General features: G+C 48.1%; 1 protein-coding gene across 3 annotated transcripts in view; it reads right to left on the reverse strand.

The window, feature by feature from the left end:
- The window catches only part of PLS3 (plastin 3), a 46790-nt gene that overhangs the window by 33374 nt on the left and 543 nt on the right, over positions 1–12873 (reverse strand). Inside the window, exon 2 of one of the 3 annotated variants that reach the window (XM_085325534.1) lies at positions 6597–6746. The exons of 1 other annotated variant lie outside the window; for it this stretch is intronic. The gene's annotated coding sequence lies outside the window, so the exon portion shown is untranslated. Of the gene's footprint in view, positions 1–4716; positions 4740–6596; positions 6747–12873 lie in introns of those variants that run through there. One more of the 3 variants, XM_085325538.1, reaches the window with a different exon arrangement.

Consider the following 12873-nt stretch of genomic DNA (forward strand, 5'->3'; position numbering starts at 1 on the left):
CATCACTGCCATAGGCTGGGCACTGCAATAACCATCCATCCAGGAGGGATGCAGGTATTTCCGAGAACTTCATAGCCAGGCAAAAGTAATGCAAGTTTTTCAACAAGTCTGAACACACTGGCTTTGCTACATTTGGTTTATATTAAACAGTGGCAAGAGCCCAGTTTGAAATCAGATCAACAAGAACGTTAAAGGGTGGGCAAGAGCAGGGCAGAGGCAGGATTGCACTGGAACCTCCCATCTGCATCCCCAAGGAAAGCTCAGCCCCAATCTTGGCCAAACAGCACAGAAAGGAACAGGCTAAAGTTTAGGTCAGACATTTGGGCCACTTACTCAAAATATTTTCAGTTTTCTGAAGGCCCAGTTCCCCCCCTCTCATGTATGGAAAACTGAATTCAACTAAAGTCAAGACTCAGAAATTTGCTTATTACCTCCAGGAACATAGAGAAACATGAATGCATTTGTAGCTGTACTGCCATTTCTTCTCTATCCTCTTCCTTCAAAGTGTTGCTATCAGAGAGTAAGTTCTTAAAAACAGAAACCAACTCCTTCTCCCTCACTGTCTGTGCAACACCAATCCTAACAAGATAACTTTACGCACGCCTACAAGGACTTTGTATTAGGGCATGCAGATGGTATTGCAATCTGATTTTGAAGGCAAAACATTTTGTGCAGGATTCAGGAAGAAAATGCAATTCCAATTTGCTCTTGGGACCAGCTGGAGGCAACTACCTTATTCTATGCTGGGTCAAGGAAACCTTTAATTACAGAATTTATGGTGGAACATGCGTGTGTATGTATGCAATGTATAGAGACACACACACACTGCATATACACACACACTCGCACTCTACTGCAGCATGCCAGCTGCCAAGCAGTTACAGCAGAAGGCAGTGTTTTAACCCAAAGAAAATAGCAACACACTTGAACATCAGCCTGCTCATTAGCGTCCCACGATCGAGCCTCCAGCACAGACAGCATCCAAGCCTGTCCCTGGAAYGACACTCAGCATCCTGGAATCTCAAAACCACAGCCCTGCACCAAACCCAAACAATGTCCCCACTCCCTTCCCGGCAGATTAGCAGGAGCTAGAACAAGATTACAACGGCAGCGTAAACAAGGATGCAAGATTTATATTCTTTCAGATGTTCTTCAGCAAACTACCAAGCCGAAACACAGCTTCATAAAATATGAATGCCAATTACAGGGATGAGTAGCCTTAATTCAAGTTTCCACTTGGTCAGTGCTCTTCTGAAATCATTGGAAACTTCGGTGCACACTCAGCAGTTTTGCCTGCCTGGAAGTGTTGCCCTGAGGCTCTAGCAGCAAAAGGGGGAGAGCAATTGCACATCAGACAGACTTTTTTTTTACTCTGTAGTATTGGAGAGAAAATAGAAGCAGCAAATTAACAATTCCTTGCCCTACTATTTTGGGTGCAGCCCCTCAGATGGGAATCCTGGCACTATGGGCTTCTGCCAGAAAAAACTACCAGACAGCATGCACCAAAGGGAGAAGTAGGTGCAGATGGGATCCTTAATGCCAACGCACTGTACTGCCACCCGGCCACCAAGCCCACACAACAGTCTGCTCCGTTGGCTTTCTCCATACCCGCCATGGAAGAAACCTCCAGCAGAAGGAGCCTGTTTTTCTTCTGGTGGAGTATGCACTTATGTTGTTACAGTGCTTTCAGCAGCTGACATTAAGATCCAGCCATAAATTCTACATAAGCAGAAGTTCAGCTACAAACCCTTTGTACCAGAAAAATCCACTTACACTACCACCACTGTGGCAAAGACCAATGTAAACACATCTAAAAGACAACAATACACAACAATCTGATCAAGTTTATGAAAAGCAAGACACATTGCAACTGCTACGGGAACTGCAACTTCTAACTTCCCAGTAGAAGCTAATAGGTATACCAGAAGTAGGATGCTGTTGCTAAGCAGGAACACTCATTTCCCCGTTCCATTTCAACACAACCTGCATTGCTTGTGGCCATTATTTCTGCCACTAACAATTCACATTGTTCCATGGAACAGTTTCAGCACGCAAAAAATCAAGATAATGCCTCACTCACCCCTTTCAGCTCTTGTGATGCCAAGCTGGAAAGATAGTATAAGAAAAGGGGCATAGAAACAGGACTCTACTTGCAGTTTTCCAACACAGTAGGCAGGGAAGAACATGTAAACGGGGCACATTAACAGCACAATCTTGTTTTGCTAACAGCTCACTGCACACCACCTTCTGTCTAATCCAGAAAGGGTGCAAGTTTCTGTGATCCTCCATCTCCAACCTGCATTTTAAAAACCTAGGGCACTCAGCTCTGAAGAGCCCTTATTTAATGCCTAACCTCCTGGCAAAGCAACAGTCCCAGATATATAAAGTTGACTACAGAATCATCTGCTTTCTTATTTTCCTTCTAATATCAAAATTCTTTTCATATCTTTGTCTGTAGAGAAGAGGAAAAAAAACAGGAGGACAAAAGGAATTTGTTTAAGCTTCATTTCCCCCCACCTCAAAAAAGGGGCTATAATTTCAGGAGGAACATCCCTAGAAGTGTGTAATTAATTATTCTCTTCTGAAAGCAAGACAGTCTCCCCCATCACCTGGAGCCAGGCAACAGGAGCAGTTTTATCAAACAGAACTCAGGCACGAGCCGCACTAATGGGAACCAGGTGCCAGGCAGCATCGCCTGCTGCATCCCAGAGCCGAGCACTCTCCAACGCCTCCAGCAAAACAGCATTGTCCCAAACCGCAGCCTCCATCAGCRCCCGATACTGGAAAACTGATACAGAACAGCAGCACTTCCGACGTTTTTCAGTTTGACTCATCTCACAGAATAACAGGTCTGGTTCCTKGTGCTTTCTCCCCAAACTGGTTATAGGTGAATAGCAAGCCTCTCAGAAGTGTTTTATGGATTTGCTCCATCTTGACCTCGCAGTGGACAAGGGCTCACCTTGCTTCATTTAAGTTCTTGTGTTTTCGATTTTAAAAAGTCACTTAGTTAATGCTCTTAAGAAAGAGTTAGTTTTCCTTAGCATTAAAACATCTGTAGTACGAACATAACTCCAAGAGTCAGTCTTCCTACCTTTAAGAATTTTCAGTATGAACAAGTAGCTCCTTGACTCTCAGCTAAAGTAAAATCAAGCAGCTGAGCTAGAGAAAGGCTAAAGGCTCTGCACCTAGACTTTAGGAGAGAAGAAAAAAAAAGAATTCCTTCTAGCTCCCTTCTAAAGTCAGTTTTATGACTGTTTACCCAGGTTGCTGAAAAAGAGACAATATTTCCTATTTTGAAACTTTTTGCAGTCTAGTCTAGAAAAAACAGAAAAAGAACAGGGTGCACAAAACTTGAAGAGAAAAAAAAAATGCTTTTCAGAAAGACATTTGGTCAACAAGGTCAAGTGAACCACTCCAGGCACATGCAGCACCCAAGTCAGAAGTAGTCGTGATACGGGCCAAGTCTGCCCGCCCTCCTCCCACAGGCTCTTCCCTCAACCTTCCCTTACTCATTTATTTAGGCTCAATCCCCAGCCCTAAACAGCTTTAGGGGCTTACAGCAACGTTGGAGGCCCCAGCTCCCAGGCAGCAGGGYACATTTGCCCGTTCCAGACGTGTTGCAAGCCATCGCCTTCCCCCTGCAGAGAAGGCAGGAGCTGGCAAGTAACCTGCATTTGCTACTGCTCCGTCAAACAACTTGTTGCCTCACACAAGCACGGCCAAGGATGAGGGAAGACGAAACAAAACAAGAAAAATTCAACTGGGATCTGCAAGGCAGAGAACAGATGCCCAAAGCAAGGAGTAATTCAACTCTTCCCTACACTATACCGAGGCCAACCACTCAGACTCACTCAAGGAGTCTTGGCAATGAGGCTTGGCTTTTCTAATAGGCAGTGGGGAGATGAGATCACCACACCAGACACTGGCCAACCTCTTAGCCTTAATTTGTTTTTTCCCTTTTTAAGAAGGGGGAGAAGTATGCACCTCAGATCTAGACAGAGCAGACCAGGCAGGAGGGCTCTGGGGAAGGAGCAGTCTCCAGCMCTTGTAACTCTGCCTGCAGCACTTGACCTGGGACATACTTCAGCTAGCAGCTGAACACTGCAGCAGCCCAAAGACATCGCTATTCTCACTGAGCGTCCAAACGCTGGTCAGAACGAATGCAGAGAGACAGAAAGATCATAGGCTGCTTTTTAGAGGGGCAGTGCTATGTTTGAAATGCATGACCTCCAGCTCAAATGCCCCTTTCTCACCTGACTCCTGCCAAGCTCATACTACCAGCAGCACTGGTTGCTGGAAGCACTTGCCCTCATTTTCAGCTGACCTTCTTCCCGTGAGCTATCAGCCTAYAAGTCTGTAGGACCTTCCTCTGTGAAGGTCCCTTCTTAGCCAGACAACCCCCCATCCAAGAGCCCCTTCCGATCCCAAGCTGCCCATCTCCCTGCTGTTCCCCATGGAGGGCAACTCCCGCCCTCAGGAGGGCAGGGCTTCAGGATCCTCCTGCCACCCACGTGAGATCTTGCTATTGCCCCCGAGATGTTACCCTAACAGGCAGCRGCATGAAAGCCTCTGCTTAAAGAGTGGAAAGTTAATGAAGCATAATAGCTTTTGCCAATGTTTTCTTAACAGCAGCCTCAGCTGAGGCAAGCATTTAAGGAAGGAAAAAAGGCTCAACCCCTTCCCGCGGCAACACGGCATCCGTTTACCTCTCCGTACCTGTCCAGCCTCCAGCGACTCTCTCCACTAACAGAGGACGGACCAAGGGCTCTTTCCAAGCATCTCAACTACAGAGTCTGCGGTCACCAGCCTACAGTTTTAAACTCTTCCAGGCCCTACAAGAAGCATGGCTAAAATTTTAATCAAATATCTATAAAAAGTATGTGGCTTGCAGCCAGATACTTGGCTAGACACCGTCTGGACACAGGTCAGCCTAGGACTTTCTGCTGAATTAGCAATAAACCTATTCTTTGAGGTATTTTAAAGCTGAACCATCTCCTATGGCTGCCAGTGCCCCAGAAGCCATCCAGGCCATGAACACGTTGCGTACAGCTTGCTGAAAATAAAAGCTATTTTTAATGCAAGCCTACATAGGGTGGAGCTCAGTGTCTGACCAGCCTAAAAAGCCACTATAATCCACAAGACCAACGTCTGGCAACCTTTGCTTGCAGGCTGATGTCTGTTCTATTTAGGGGATGGGAGGAGTTTAGAGGAAAAAAATATACAAATTAAAAAACAAAGGAGCCTATGAAAAGTGAATAGAGGGAAGGGCCAGACTTATCCTGTGGGTTTTGTTCTAAAGAAAAGAAATGACGATCAGAATACTTCATTTTCTGTTTCCTAAAGAGGTTTGTAARGTATTCATTTACGACCTAGGCTCAGAGGGAAGAGTACTGCTGCACAAATGTGCTGGAGCTGAGGACAGCTTTGTCATCCMGCAGCACAGGCATGGGACACCTGGGGACAAGGCAGGGAACGGGGGGCCAACCACGGGCGTACGACCAGGACCCCAACARCAAGGTTTCCCATCTCTGTTTGGCATTAACACAACTGCCACTGGGACACATCCCCTGTTCGCATGGCTGCAGAAAMGGCAAAGATGAGCTGGGCAGTATTCAAAGCAAAGCCAAAGTAACCTGAAGACTGGATACGGGAAATTCCTCTTATACAGGATTTATGGCAAACAGGCTACCCTCTAAGAGTGGGGACGCGTGGTATGCTCTCAGCATCTAGGTGACCCTGAGATCACACAGGCTTCCCACGTACGCAGACCTTCAGGTTTTCTTTGCTACAGCCATTAGGCACTCATTAGGCTAAAGGCATTCAACCCAGCACAGCACAGCCTTACTTCACCCCGTCATCCTCGCTTTCCTAACAGCGCACAGGGGGGTTGCCTAAATACAACATACAGCTTCTCTCAGAGTCTTCAGATGCTCCTTTAACATCCACCCATAAACTGAAAAACACATGCATGTCCCTCTCTGTTCAAGGGCCATCAGCATCTCTAGTGCTCCTTCCCTGCCTGACCCGGGCTGGATTATTAACCCCACTGCAGAAGGCTGCAATTACTTCTTCCACTGGCAGAACCGAAAAGGGCAGTACAGAAGAGACAGTACTCTTCAGACTAAGTGTGCTTCTGCTAATTTTTCCCCACACTGTGCTTAATTGGCTTGTTTAGCCACACTTGTGATTCAGCTCCCCTAGAAAACTGAATATTTAGTGGAATAGGGATTATTTATGAGCAGTCAGATACACAAGAAGAACAAAGCTGAGGACCAGCAATGATGTACCACAGACACCACTACCAGTTCAGTCAAGGGCCACTTGGGGTAGGAAAAAAGCCTACAACTAAGCAACACGGCAAAGTTCAACCCAGACTTCACTAGCATAACAGCAATACTGGATGCTGAATGAAGTTCTTATGCTAGGCAGTAGTTTCAGAGCCTGCATCTCTCCTTCCCCCTAACTCCATCCCTGAGTGATAGCTTCCCACTTACTATATGCTCTCTCACTTCCCATCCCCAACGGATGACTGAGACAGCAAACTGTTTTCAGCTTTAAAAAGAATAAACAACAACAACAAAAAAAAAAAGGCTTACTTCAAAACATCAGCAATCAGGCCTCCTGCAGAGACTCTACACCTTATCTTCTCTTGAAGAYCGCAGTAAGAGTCTGCCTTCACTGCGATGCAGCAGGGACTCCCAGGAGCATCTGTGAGCTGTCAGTCTCTTTACAGGAACAAAAACCTACTGAAGAGGCAGGAAAAACAGCTGTGAGCATTTCTAAGAAGGAAATGAGACAAGGAGACTGCTTAGAAGCATACGGTCCGTATGGATTGACGTGAGCAATCGTCAGCAGACCTAACCAAAGTTTCCCATTTCAGACAGTTGTCCTGCTTCCCACATCCTCAAACACGTGCCAAATTATTTCTTCCATATCAATTGCCTGTTGCACAGGGACCGCTGTACCACACTGTGGCAGGAAAGACTTTCCAGGAGGAGTGAACTTCCTCCCAAGGGAGCATGCACAGCATCCCACAACACCCCAAATCAGTGACCACGGTACCTGCTAGCCCAGAGACACACAAAGGAGACCCAGGAGAACCCACTCGCCAGAGATACCCACATTTCCACCACCAGCAACCATCCCCATGACTCACTGCTGCAGAGGGCAGATACCCGATTACACCAAGCTAARCTAACAGGAGTCAACTGGCAAAACAAGCAAAACAGAAAGAAGAGCTCTAGATAGGCACCTCTCTGCTGAGGGACACTCCCGGAGACAAGGAGGCTAATTCTTCACCATTACATCAGTCACAAGCCCAACTACAAAGCTAATTTTGAGTAGGTTAAGAGTTAAACAACAAAACACAGGCTTGAAGCACTAGTTGTTAGATGAGCACAARCAATACAATTCTGCTATGACATCCAAGCAGGGCAGACAGGACCGGCTTATCAGTCTTCTCATTTAAGATCTATTACCAAAACGCCACCTTATTACAGAGTCACAGGATAGTATTTGATCCCACAGAGGGATCCACTATTAACTGCACYGATGTCAGCCATGGCCGCTACAGTAAAGGGCTCAGAGACGTCAACCCCACAACCAGTAATTCCTCTGGATCGAGCAGTGCCATATTAGCAGAGCACAGATCAGCATGTCCTCCTCTCCTGTCCCACTCTCCCAGCCTTTGAAGTGGAGACTTCTGTCTTCCTGTTCCAYTCGTTCATTGGATTTTCTTGTTCAGGCAGTACAAGACGACAGTTTGCTCTTTACACAGCTGAAAGATCACACAGAGGATGCCAGCACCTCCTTACAGGGAGACTTACTCAATACCAAGAGAGCTCCTGACTGTGCAGCACGCCACACCCGGGCTCTCCAGCCAGCCAGCGCTCAGGAGTCCCGTCCTTCCAGTCAAACCACCCCCGCGAGCGCCCATCCAAAGGGTGGGCATCAGTCACATCCCCTCAGGCTTTCARCCTATGGGTATTCAATCCCTACAGAGCTCACTGGTGTGAAGGCTAAGAATAGAGCACCAGGTGCCATCAGGGCAGCTGAGCTGGCAGCTGGCAGGTAGGAGGACTACTGAGAGGGGTTTTGCTGGCAGCTGGGATTCCCCGTCCCCTAACAAATGGTGCAACGTGGCAATGCCACAAAGCCAGTCTTACTTGCTGTTCAACAGGAGGAAAACTAAACCTGCCCAAAATGAGCTTCCTGAGCAAGCTCACGTGGGTCACAGGAGCACGCACACCGGCACAGAGCAAGGCTGATGCAAGCAGAACCACCTCTTTGGTAGCAGCTGGTCACCGCATCAGCCTAGCTGTACCAAACTACACCGAGGCGGGTATCAGTGGAGCCCAGCTCTCCGCACTYGGGAAAGCAAGCTGCACAAACCACAGTCCACACCATAACGTTCAGAGTGACCTTCACAGCACAAAGCGTTATGGAGAGGAGTTATCCAAGTCTTCACCACATGCAAAACTTCATGTAAAGGCAGGAGGAACATCCAGGACCAGGAACTCCAGCGAGCATGGACAGAACAAGCCTGACCGTTGCCTACAACTTCAACATTATGCACAAACTCCAGGAGGATTCAAGTCRCAGAGGAACAACTCTCACCTTTCCTGAGCAGGACACAGTGCTTTACTCTTACAGGCCAAGAAACGGCTAAGACAGCAGCTGTACTAAACGCTGGTGTGTTTCTTCACAAAGCACACTCTATCCATTACTCACACCCCAAGCACACCACGCAGATTAGCAGTCCAGGCGCAGACACACACCTGGCAAGAACCACACAACCACAGCACACACAACCACAGCACAAATGTGTTCCTTGTCAAGGCAAATCCTAGTGCAGGCCCATGAAAGGAGCCACCACCGAGTGAACTGCACGTAGGAATTTAAGCCTTCTGTGCACAAACCACCTCAGCACCATTAAAGGTCTCTCTCACCTTCCTCCTATGGCACTGTCTACATCACAGCACCTCCTGGAGTTTGGGGAAYCCACTAAGCAAGACCCTGAGCTAAGTGACAGGAGCACCCTCAATGGACACCCCGCAGCAGGATGTGCAATCCCCTGAAGGACACCTGCAGCTCTCCTCAAACCAAAGATACCTTCAGCTAATCCCCTGCCATCCAATACAGTCAACAACGACGGCACACGCCATTGAATACCACAGTCCAAGCCTGCAGAGCAGCGGATATAACAGTAGCACATTCATGGGGAACGGTCACATGGCTGAGAGTGATGACCACAGCTCCATCAGYAACCGTCAGCTGAGCTGCTACTGCTCAAACCACCTCCAGGACAGCCAGCTAGCATCACTCACTCCTCAGCCACGCCGCAGCAGGGCATCAGAGCCTGTCGCTCAGGTGTTAGACAACCACACGGCTGTTTTCAATCATGAGATCACACCTCCCACCCTCCCCACCCACTCATATAGCAGCAGCAAGAATATCAGGTACCTTGGGGCTGTAAGGTGCTTTAGTGGTGCAAAAGCAGGTAAAGCTCACGTTGTATTGGAGCGAGCCACTAGGATTGTCACAGGGTGAACGGCCCCTTCACACACCACCAGCAACATTTGCACATGGAGTTCATGCACGAGCTAGTAGCAACAAATGCAAACAGTCACTGCTGCTTCTGTAATAATCCAATTCCCAGAGTGTCTACAGGAACATATGTGCAAAGATGTCAACAACAGATGCCTATCTGAGTACTTGGGGAGCCAGGGAAGGGTGAGTGAGCAAGGTGATATTACGCCATTCATGAGAGTAACTCTACAAAAACTGATTTAATATATCCTTGCATCACCCTAATTAAAAAAAAAAAGATGGTCTCAATTATGCAGTCTACTCAAAATGAACAGATATTCAGGATGTTCTGCTCTGCACACACATTAAGATTGATGAGCTTATTTCCATTTAACTCTACCATGCACACAGATACAGCAGTAAAAGTTTCTGGAGTCATGTTTGGCATTTTCCATGCAATTAGCAGCTTTCTCCAACTGCTCCATGAGCTCAATGTCCACAGAACACTACTTAAGACACAACAGTGCTTTATGGATGATGTACTTAGTTCACAACAGTTAGGAATCTGTTCACGGGTATTAACGCCTCATACTGAGCCTGTTTCCAGTACTAGTTGGAACTGAGAAGTTCCTTGCCATAAGTTAAAAATTAATATCTGTTATTGCCCCATCCTGGTTGATAACTTGTCACGTGTTCGGCCAGCTGGCACCAAGCATGGAGATGAGGAGCTGCCTTTTCATGCTGAATTAGTGTCCTAGCACACTGGCAGATAACCTGCTGAAACAAAATGGCAATATTCAAAGCCAGAACGTAAAACTAATTTAAGCATGTTTCTTCTGATGTTTATTGCTACACTGAGATAAAACCAACTTGCTGCCAACCAAAACAAAGTTCACCGCACGTCTCTACCTCCCTGCAAACTGCAAAGCAACAACGTAGCGCATGAAATCGGACCATCCCTCGCTTCCCAACTCCGGTCTCGACCGCGAACATCGCCCCGTCCCGGCACCGGCTTAACCCGCCTGCCAACCCCGCAGCTCCTCAGCCAAAAGCCGTAAAGCGCGAGGCCGGAGCCCGCCCGCGCCGCGGGAACCGGCCCCGCGTTTCGCAGGGCGCTGCGGGAGCCGCGCGGAGCCCCCGCTGCGGTCACACGAACAGGCCAGGCGCTGCTCTCCCCGTCACTTCCTTCGCCCCAGGCCGTTTGCTTGCGAGACCTCTAAGGGCACCGTCCTGTATCCAAAGAGGCACAAACCTCCCGGGAGGGCTCCGGTCCACAGCGCTCRGCATTTTAAAAAGGAAGCAGAGATACACAAGGTAGCATTTTTTTTTCCCCAGATTTTAAAGTAACAGTAAAACACAGAATTAATGCAACATTTTGATTTCACACAGCCTCTTGTCCGCATTTTCCCCCTACTCAGTTAATGCTATGTAAAATAGGTTGCCAAGATCACAGATAGGGAGTATGTGGGCAGCTTCATCAAATAAACTGTTACCACCTGAGATACAACCACCAAACATCCTCAAGTGCAAAATGCAGCTGTCTTAAGTGAACAGCCAAGTGTATTCCTACTAATTAGGTAACCACCATCAACTCTGATTTTTAAAAAGTGGGTTAAATAGTAGGGAAAAAAAAAAGCAGCACTCCCCCCCAAAATTCACTGCCAATTATGTAAAGAGAAAAGCATTTCCCTTCTGTTGAAGTATTAGCTACTCTCATCAAAAAAAATACAACTAATGCAAAAAATAAAAAAATGCAACTAATGCACGGGTCCTTAATGGTCCTTAGGCCCTTAGACTGGGCACTTGCCCAGATTTACTAAACACAGGAAGCACACAGCAGCTCCAACGTGAAGTTCAACTGTACAGCAAGTTAAACTGCTGCACTCGAGCGCCAAGCAAACACAGGAAAGAGTTGCTGGAAGATCCTGCTCAAGCGGAGCCAGCAGCAAACCCCTTCGCCAGGCTGCGATTCCTCCACAGAGCACCTTCCTCTCGGCACAACCGAGACCCAGAGCCGGGGAGGCAGCCGGGCGCCCCGGGGGAAGGAGCTCCTCCGCGTTTAGCCTCAACCCGAGCATCCATCAGCCAAATAGCTGATGAAGACTTTAGTCCCCTGAGCCCTTCCCACTGCACAGCTAATCTAGCAGAAACTAGTAAATAGGTTTCTACAGTTCTGGGCATTCTTTAATCTGCATAGTATTTGCCTATTTTATAGGAGGGGAAACTTAGCTCCGATAAGAGAACAAAGACCCTGGTTAAGCAGAGTTCTTTCTATCTAGCACTGAATAACTGAATTTAGTAATCACGTTATGCTCTTTTCGCCCAGACAAAGAACGAGCAATTCGTCTTCCACGAGGACGGCATTCCTTCAAAGGAGCTCGGTTACAGCGAGGCAACATCCTCAAATTGTTAACCGCTTGGCAAGATTAACGGGCTGCGATAAGAGCGGGTGCTCTGAAAAGACTTCTCCTAGCGAATAACTTGCTAAGAGGGTGTTTTGCATGGCTTTCTTTTTTTTTTTTTCTTTTTTTTTCTCCCTAATAATAAGCCACTCAGATGTGCACCAGCAGATCTGAAATCTAAGTTCCGCCTGCGGCCACACCATACCCCGCGGCTCAGTGCCCGCTGCAGGGCATTACCCTCGGGGGAGGCTGCTCCTGTCCGTCAGTCCCCGAGAAACGCTGCCCCAGACTGACGGACTGCCAGCAGCTCCCCTTTGAACAAGGTTTCTTTTCAACACAGATCGAGTTTCTATACATCATTATGCACAGCCGCTAACATATGTTGCTCTCTGGAACTATTCCCCCTTTATACCCAGGTTCCAGCTGTTATCTTTAAAGTTGCGCTGAACGAGTCTCCCGGCATTAAGGAGTTTTTCTTCTCARGTTACCACGCTCACTTGCGAGGCCACAAGTGTTACGGGCTGAACAACAGGTCCAGGCTCTCCTGCAAAAGCAATTCATCCGAGAGGTCTATTATCCGTCGCGGTCTCTTCCACAGGCTGGCCCAAAGCAGGAAGCGCGCTCCGCGCCGCGCGCATTCCTCTGGGATTGTGTAACGGGCCGCGGAGGCCGCGCTCCCGCCAGGCGGGCCCGGGGATGCCCTGCTCGTGGGCACCCGCTTCTGCCTGGAAGTTATTACGGGGCAAACAAATGCATCCTCTCCCGGGACAGGGACTGATTCCCCTCTGCACGACTCACCGCTGGTTCCCTTTAGATAAAACCTTAAGCCTTGCTCCGGAGCACAGTCGAGACTCCGGAGTTTGTTACCAGCGGGAGCATCCGGATTTGGCACCAGCGGTTAAAACGCTCCGCTCGCTACGCGGCCGCCGGGCAGCGGGAGGGC

Source organism: Rhea americana, unplaced genomic scaffold (assembly GCF_003343005.1).
Source record: "Rhea americana isolate MKP2758 unplaced genomic scaffold, rheAme1 scaffold_98, whole genome shotgun sequence".
NCBI classification, from domain to species: Eukaryota; Metazoa; Chordata; class Aves; order Rheiformes; family Rheidae; genus Rhea; species Rhea americana.